At 49.1% G+C, this 7,187-nt stretch overlaps 1 protein-coding gene across 1 annotated transcript in view; it reads left to right on the forward strand.

Moving 5' to 3' along the window:
- Positions 1-2,013: 2,013 nt before the first annotated feature.
- LOC140351566 (SERTA domain-containing protein 2-like) overlaps positions 2,014-7,187 on the forward strand; it is a 21,935-nt gene continuing 16,761 nt past the window's right edge. Inside the window, exon 1 of the mRNA XM_072437435.1 lies at positions 2,014-2,172. The gene's annotated coding sequence lies outside the window, so the exon portion shown is untranslated. The remainder of the gene's footprint in view (positions 2,173-7,187) is intronic.

The raw sequence follows: 7,187 nt of genomic DNA on the forward strand, positions 1-7,187 counted from the left end.
TGTAATAACACTTGTGTTGTAATAGCACTTCTGTTGTAATAGCACTTCTGTTGTAATAACACTTGTGTTGTAATAGCACTTCTGTTGTAATAACACTTCTGTTGTAATAACACATAACGTCTCACATAACAGCCCTATGTGAGACGGCCCTAAGTGAGACGGGCCCTGTGCGAGACGGGCCCTGTGCGAGACGGGCCCTATGTGAGACGGGCCCTATGTGAGACGGCCCTATGTGAGACGGCCCTATGCGAGACGGCCCTGTGCGAGACGGCCCTGTGCGAGACGGCCCTGTGCGAGACGGGCCCTGTGCGAGACGGGCCCTGTGCGAGACGGGCCCTGTGTGAGACGGCCCTATGTGAGACGGCCCTATGCGAGACGGCCCTATGCGAGACGGCCCTATGCGAGACGGCCCTATGCGAGACGGCCCTGTGCGAGACGGGCCCTGTGCGAGACGGGCCCTGTGCGAGACGGGCCCTGTGTGAGACGGCCCTATGTGAGACGGGCCTATGTGAGACGGGCCTGTGCGAGACGGGCCCTGTGTGAGACGGCCCTGTGCGAGACGGGCCCTATGTGAGACGGCCCTGTGCGAGACGGGCCCTGTGCGAGACGGGCCTATGCGAGACGGCCCTTTGCGAGACGGGCCTATGCGAGACGGGCCCTGTGCGAGACGGGCCCTATGCGAGACGGGCCCTGTGCGAGACGGGCCCTGTGTGAGACGGCCCTATGTGAGACGGGCCTATGTGAGACGGGCCTGTGCGAGGCGGGCCCTGTGCGAGACGGGCCCTGTGTGAGACGGCCCTGTGCGAGACGGGCCCTATGTGAGACGGCCCTGTGCGAGACGGGCCCTGTGCGAGACGGGCCTATGTGAGACGGCCCTGTGCGAGACGGGCCCTGTGCGAGACGGGCCCTGTGCGAGACGGGCCCTGTGCGAGACGGGCCCTGTGTGAGACGGCCCTATGTGAGACGGGCCCTATGCGAGACGGGCCTGTGCGAGACGGGCCCTATGCGAGACGGGCCTATGCGAGACGGGCCCTATGCGAGACGGGCCTATGCGAGACGGGCCTATGCGAGACGGGCCCTGTGCGAGACGGGCCTTATGCGAGACGGGCCCTATGCGAGACGGCCCTATGCGAGACGGGCCCTATGCGAGACGGCCCTTTGCGAGACGGGCCTATGCGAGACGGGCCTATGCGAGACGGGCCCTATGCGAGACGGGCCCTATGCGAGACGGGCCCTGTGCGAGACGGGCCCTGTGTGAGACGGCCCTGTGTGAGACGGGCCTATGTGAGACGGGCCTGTGCGAGACGGGCCCTGTGCGAGACGGGCCCTGTGTGAGACGGCCCTGTGCGAGACGGGCCCTATGTGAGACGGCCCTGTGCGAGACGGGCCCTGTGCGAGACGGGCCTATGTGAGACGGCCCTGTGCGAGACGGGCCCTGTGCGAGACGGGCCCTGTGCGAGACGGGCCCTGTGCGAGACGGGCCCTGTGTGAGACGGCCTTATGCGAGACGGGCCCTATGCGAGACGGCCCTATGCGAGACGGGCCCTGTGCGAGACGGGCCTATGCGAGACGGGCCCTATGCGAGAAGGGCCTATGCGAGACGGGCCCTGTGCGAGACGGGCCTTATGCGAGACGGGCCCTATGCGAGACGGCCCTATGCGAGACGGGCCCTATGCGAGACGGGCCTATGCGAGACGGGCCCTATGCGAGACGGGCCCTATGCGAGACGGGCCTATGCGAGACGGGCCCTATGCGAGACGGGCCCTGTGCGAGTCACGCAAACGGACGACACGTTTCCGTCCATACCGCACTCAAACCGTCATTCCTGCGCCACACACGCGCCCGCTCGTCCCGCCTCACGCGCGCATCAGCTCCGCTCGTCCCGCCTCACGCGCCTCACGCGCGCACCTGCCCCGCTTGTCCCACCTAACGCGCGCATCAGCCCCGTTCGTCCCGCCTCACGCGCGCATCAGCCCCGTTCGTCCCGCCGCCCCGTGAAAGGCCCGTGAACGCACCGCCGCGCGCCTTCCCTCCGCCTCCTCCGCCTCCTCTCAGCGCCATTGTGTGTCGGAGTCTCCGGCTGCGCGCACGGCTCGTCCCTCCGCTCCCCGCGACCCACCGTCTCCGGGGCTCCCCATGCGTCCGTCCCTCTCCCCGCTGGACCCAAACGCGGTAAGACTCCCCCGCGGACCCTCGCCCCGGGACCCGCGCGGAACGGCATCGGAGCGACGGTTACGCAACGCGCCGAATAACCGTGTTTGTAACGTCCGACTGCGGCGTGTGGAAGAGTCGCGGGGAGACGCGTCCGGGGGCTGAAGTTTGACTCGCGCGCGCGGGGGGTGGGCTCGGGGGGGACGTGAATTCAACGCGTTTCGGTGCCGTTTTTACGCACGGCTCGCGTCGGTTCCGAGGCACGAGCCCCGCGTCTGTGTTTTCCGCTTCTGAACTTTTTCATCTCCAAATGCAGCGGCTCAAAGTGAAAGCGCGCGTGCTCCTCTCAAAGCATTGAAATCATCTTAAACTCCGTCTCAACTTAAACTTGTGCGCGACGGGTCCGACTCACGCGCGGCGGGTCCGACTCACGCGCGGCGGGTCCGACTCACGCGCGTGTGCTTTGGTGTTTGCAATTGGAGCGTCCCGAGCGTCGCAAACGGAGATAAGAACGAACTACGCGAATGGCATTTAAACCCCGCGTGTGTGCACGTTACGCACGCGTGTGTGTGCACGTTACGCACGCGTGTGTGTGCACGTTACGCACGCGCCTTTCACGTCGTTGACCCAGTAGCTGCTGGAGCTGGTTCGGTTTGGTTTGGGTTTGGTTTGACTCTGGTTCAATTTTGGTGAGTTTGGTTCAGTTTTGGTTTGGTTTAGTTCGGTTTTGGTTTAGTATGGTTTGATCCGGCTGTTTTGGTTCAGTTTTGTTTCGGTTTGGTTTAGTTTGGTTCGGTTTGTTTTTTGTTCGGTTTGTTTTGGTTCAGTTTGGCTCTCATTTAGTTCAGTTCTGGTTCAGTTTTATTCAGTTTTGGTTCTGTTTGGCTCTGGTTTGGTTCAGCAGTTTTTGTTCAGTTTGGTTCATTTTGGCTCTGGTTTGGTTCAGTTTGGTTCAGTTTGGCTCTGGTTTAGTTCAGTTTGGCTCTGGTTTAGTTCAGTTTGGTTCAGTTTGGCTCTGGTTTAGTTCAGTTTGGCTCTGGTTTTGTTCAGTTTGGTTCAGTTTGGCTCTGGTTTAGTTCAGTTTGGTTTGGTTTGGTTCGTTTTGGTTCAGTTTGGCTCTGGTTTGGTTCAGTTTGGCTCTGGTTTGGTTCAGTTTGGCTCTAGTTTGGTTCAGTTTGGCTCTGGTTTGGTTCAGTTTGGCTCTGGTTTGGACCAGTTTGGTTCAGTTTGGTTCAGTTTGGCTCTGGTTTGGTTCAGTTTGGCTCTGGTTTGGTTCAGTTTGGCTCTGGTTTGGACCAGTTTGGTTCAGTTTGGTTCAGTTTGGCTCTGGTTTGGTTCAGTTTGGCTCTGGTTTGGTTTTGTTTGGTTCAGTTTGGCTCTGGTTTGGTCCAGTTTAGTTCAGTTTGGTCCAGTTTGGTCCAGTTTAGTTCAGTTTGGTCCAGTTTAGTTCAGTTTGGTCCAGTTTGGTCCAGTTTGGTCCAGTTTGGTCCAGTTTAGTTCAGTTTGGTCCAGTTTGGTCCAGTTTGGTCCAGTTTAGTTCAGTTTGGTCCAGTTTGGTCCAGTTTAGTTCAGTTTGGTCCAGTTTGGTCCAGTTTGGTCCAGTTTGGTCCAGTTTAGTTCAGTTTGGTCCAGTTTGGTCCAGTTTAGTTCAGTTTGGTCCAGTTTGGTCCAGTTTGGTCCAGTTTGGTCCAGTTTAGTTCAGTTTGGTCCAGTTTGGTCCAGTTTAGTTCAGTTTGGTCCAGTTTGGTCCAGTTTGGTCCAGTTTGGTCCAGTTTAGTTCAGTTTGGTCCAGTTTGGTCCAGTTTAGTTCAGTTTGGTCCAGTTTGGTCCAGTTTGGTCCAGTTTGGTCCAGTTTAGTTCAGTTTGGTCCAGTTTGGTCCAGTTTAGTTCAGTTTGGTCCAGTTTGGTCCAGTTTGGTCCAGTTTGGTCCAGTTTAGTTCAGTTTGGTCCAGTTTGGTCCAGTTTAGTTCAGTTTGGTCCAGTTTGGTCCAGTTTGGTGTTGTGTTGCTGGTGTCGTGAAGCTGCTGATAAAACGTGGATTGTGGCACTTTGTGGGCAGAATAAACACTCCTCGTCTGGTGAAATGGCTCTTATAAGTTTATTAGTTGAAAGTGGGTGGGTGGTGGTTTGGAGCGCCCCCTACAGGTCAAACCACTCAAACTAAAACACAGATAAGATCAATATATTTAGAATTTTGCCAAAAATGATTCAAATGTTCTCACAGAATAGCAAATTCTTTAGGTTTATAATTTCACTTCCTGATTGTGATCGATGATATCACACTAGGAAATTACCCAGAAAACACTGGGCCAAAACTCATCTAATGTCACCATTTGTTTTATTTGACCAATAAAAATATATGAGAGTGACTTTATTTTGTTGAATTGAAAAAAGTTGTTTCTTTTGTCTAAATTCTGCATAAACTTTGACTGGAATGAGTGTCCCTGGTGTGATGTCACTTCCTGTCTATAGTTTTTTTGACTTTACTTCACAAATACCTGCTCGATTGGTGTAAGTATAATTTATATGTACAACAGGTACAAATACACCAAATAAAGTCAAAATTAGAACGTCGTAAAAACCTGTCGTACGTCACTTTAAACTGGTTTGGTGAAAGTGGTTCTTTGATCTTTTCTGATGCTCAAGATTATTTAACCGTGTGATTTGTCGGGCCATAGTATATTTACAAAAAATAAAAAATAATAGGAATTGGGACCATTTTTAAAAGCAGAAAATAAGGCATTTCAATTCAATCTATGCTATAAAAAGTAATATGTTTTTATGTTTTTTATGTCACACTTTTGCGTTCAGAAAGTTTGAATCGTGTAAGAAACAAAATAAAATTACATATTTTTACAAAATTTTGCGTCAATAAACGTTATATCGTTTTATTGACAAAACAATAATCCCAAAAACTAAAACTCGATATTGTGACTTACTTTGTTGGTGAGTAAAATGAACTAAAATAGTGTTTTATAATGTGAGATACTTTCAAAATAATAGTTGGTCAAATAACTTTTGATTATTACAAAGGATTATAAGGAATTATACTTATTTATTAGGATATTACATTTCAACATGTCATACAGGTTGTGCACATCAGTGTTTATTTGTGATTTATGATCGTTCATTCATTAATAAACCCAATATTTCTGTTTAATATTGATAGATTATTTGATCCACTTTCACTTTCATATCACTTTGTATCTCTAATTATTCTTTATTTTTAGTTTTGATTGAGTTTTCAAATGTAAAATATCGCAATAAATAGTGATACGTTTGTACTTTATTTTCTTAAATTTTATGGCAATGCTACATTTGTTGAAAGAGCCAGTATTTATTATTATTTTAATCTAATCAGAATATTATAAAAACAAAAGTACACGTCTTTACATACGTGTACTTGTACTTCGGTCCTGGTATTACTTGTGTATATCTTGTGTATATTTCTTGTGTACTTGTGTATATTTCTTAAGTACTTTTGTATATTTCTTGTGTATATTTCTTGTGTACTTTTGTATATTTCTTGTGTATATTTCTTGTGTACTTGTGTATATTTCTTGTGTATATTTCTTGTGTACTTGTGTATATTTCTTGTGTGTCGATGCAAACTGGGAGAAGTCTTTGTAACTGTGTCCATGCGTGGTGCTTTTATTTTGAAAGGCTCGCCGAGATCGTTTTATTGTTTGATTTGATTTTCTGGCCTCATAATTGGACGATGCACCGCGGAGACCACCAGACGCTGAAATAACGCTTTGTTTCACGTTCAGTTCTCCATGTTTCTGTCAGATTTGTACATTTTGTAATTAGTTAATTTATTTCATTCATAAAACGTTAAAGAAGTTATCAGTGTCGTATTTGTTGAACGTTTGAGAGAAAAATTAATGAAAAGGAGCAAAAAGAAGATGTAGTTTGTTACGTAATGATAGTGATGGTTACGTAATGATAGTGGCGACTTATGGTACTGCAATGTGTGAAATGGATTATGTTCCGTTTCCTTATAATTATTGAATTTATATTATATTTAGAGGTTCGAATGTCGTGAAATTCGGCACAGATTCCTGAGCGCGCCCTCTACTGGAGCAGCGAGGAACGGCGCAGTGTAAATAAGGCTCAAAGCGGTTTCGGCGTATTTGGCGGCTGTTTTAGCGCCGAACGGGCTCAGTGCGAGTCCGCCGGGGTGAAATAAAGAGTCCTCCTGTCGCAGTGTACTTCATGTTCTTTAGTTTCAGATTATTGTGTCAAAAAGTGTGCTAAAATGTTACTAAAATATATGGATTTTGCCGTCATTATCAGACGGTCGTTAGGGACGACAAAAAATATGCTGATGATCTGACCTTCTGTCTGACACAAACAAGACAACAACAACAACTTGAAATTCAAAAAAGTGCTACGAAACGGTGTATTTATACCTAAAAATATGACGTTCTACTTTCTAATTCGTCGCCGCATTTAAGTCGACTGAAACACTTTGAACCGATGTATACCTGTTGTAAATATAAATGATAGTTTTGCACCAATCAAGCAGGTATTTGTGGAGAAAAACGGGAGCCTACGCCGGGTTCAACGGGAGCCTACGCCGGGTTCAACGGGAGCCTACGCCGAAGAGGGAGAGGAGCTGGAAGGGGGGGCAGTAAAGAGAGAAAGCGAGTGAGAGGAGGGAGAATGGAGGATGAGCAAAGAGAGAAAAGAACAAGCAAAGAGGAGTGAGTGAGTGAAGGCAAAGAGAGGAAGACAGGGAGGAGAGAGGAGTAGTGGAGGGAAGGGGAAGAGAGGAGGGAGAGAAGAGGGAGGGAATAGAAAGAGAAAGGGGGAGAGAGAGACAAGTCTGTTGACCTAAATCTGCTGCCACTTCTTCTTCTTCTGCTTTTTATTTATAGCCTTATGCGAGACGCGGCCATCACAGGAGTTTGACTCAAACGCAACGATTTGTGTCCGTCAAATACCAGAGTGAGTTGTATCGCAACTCCTGCCGGTGGAGGGTTTGCTACCCGCTCGTCTCCATGGAACAAAACAATATTACAAAAAAACAAAAT

Source organism: Eucyclogobius newberryi, unplaced genomic scaffold (assembly GCF_026437365.1).
Source record: "Eucyclogobius newberryi isolate DKJ021-1_F unplaced genomic scaffold, fEucNew1.0.hap1 SCAF_8, whole genome shotgun sequence".
Taxonomy (NCBI): domain Eukaryota; kingdom Metazoa; phylum Chordata; class Actinopteri; order Gobiiformes; family Gobiidae; genus Eucyclogobius; species Eucyclogobius newberryi.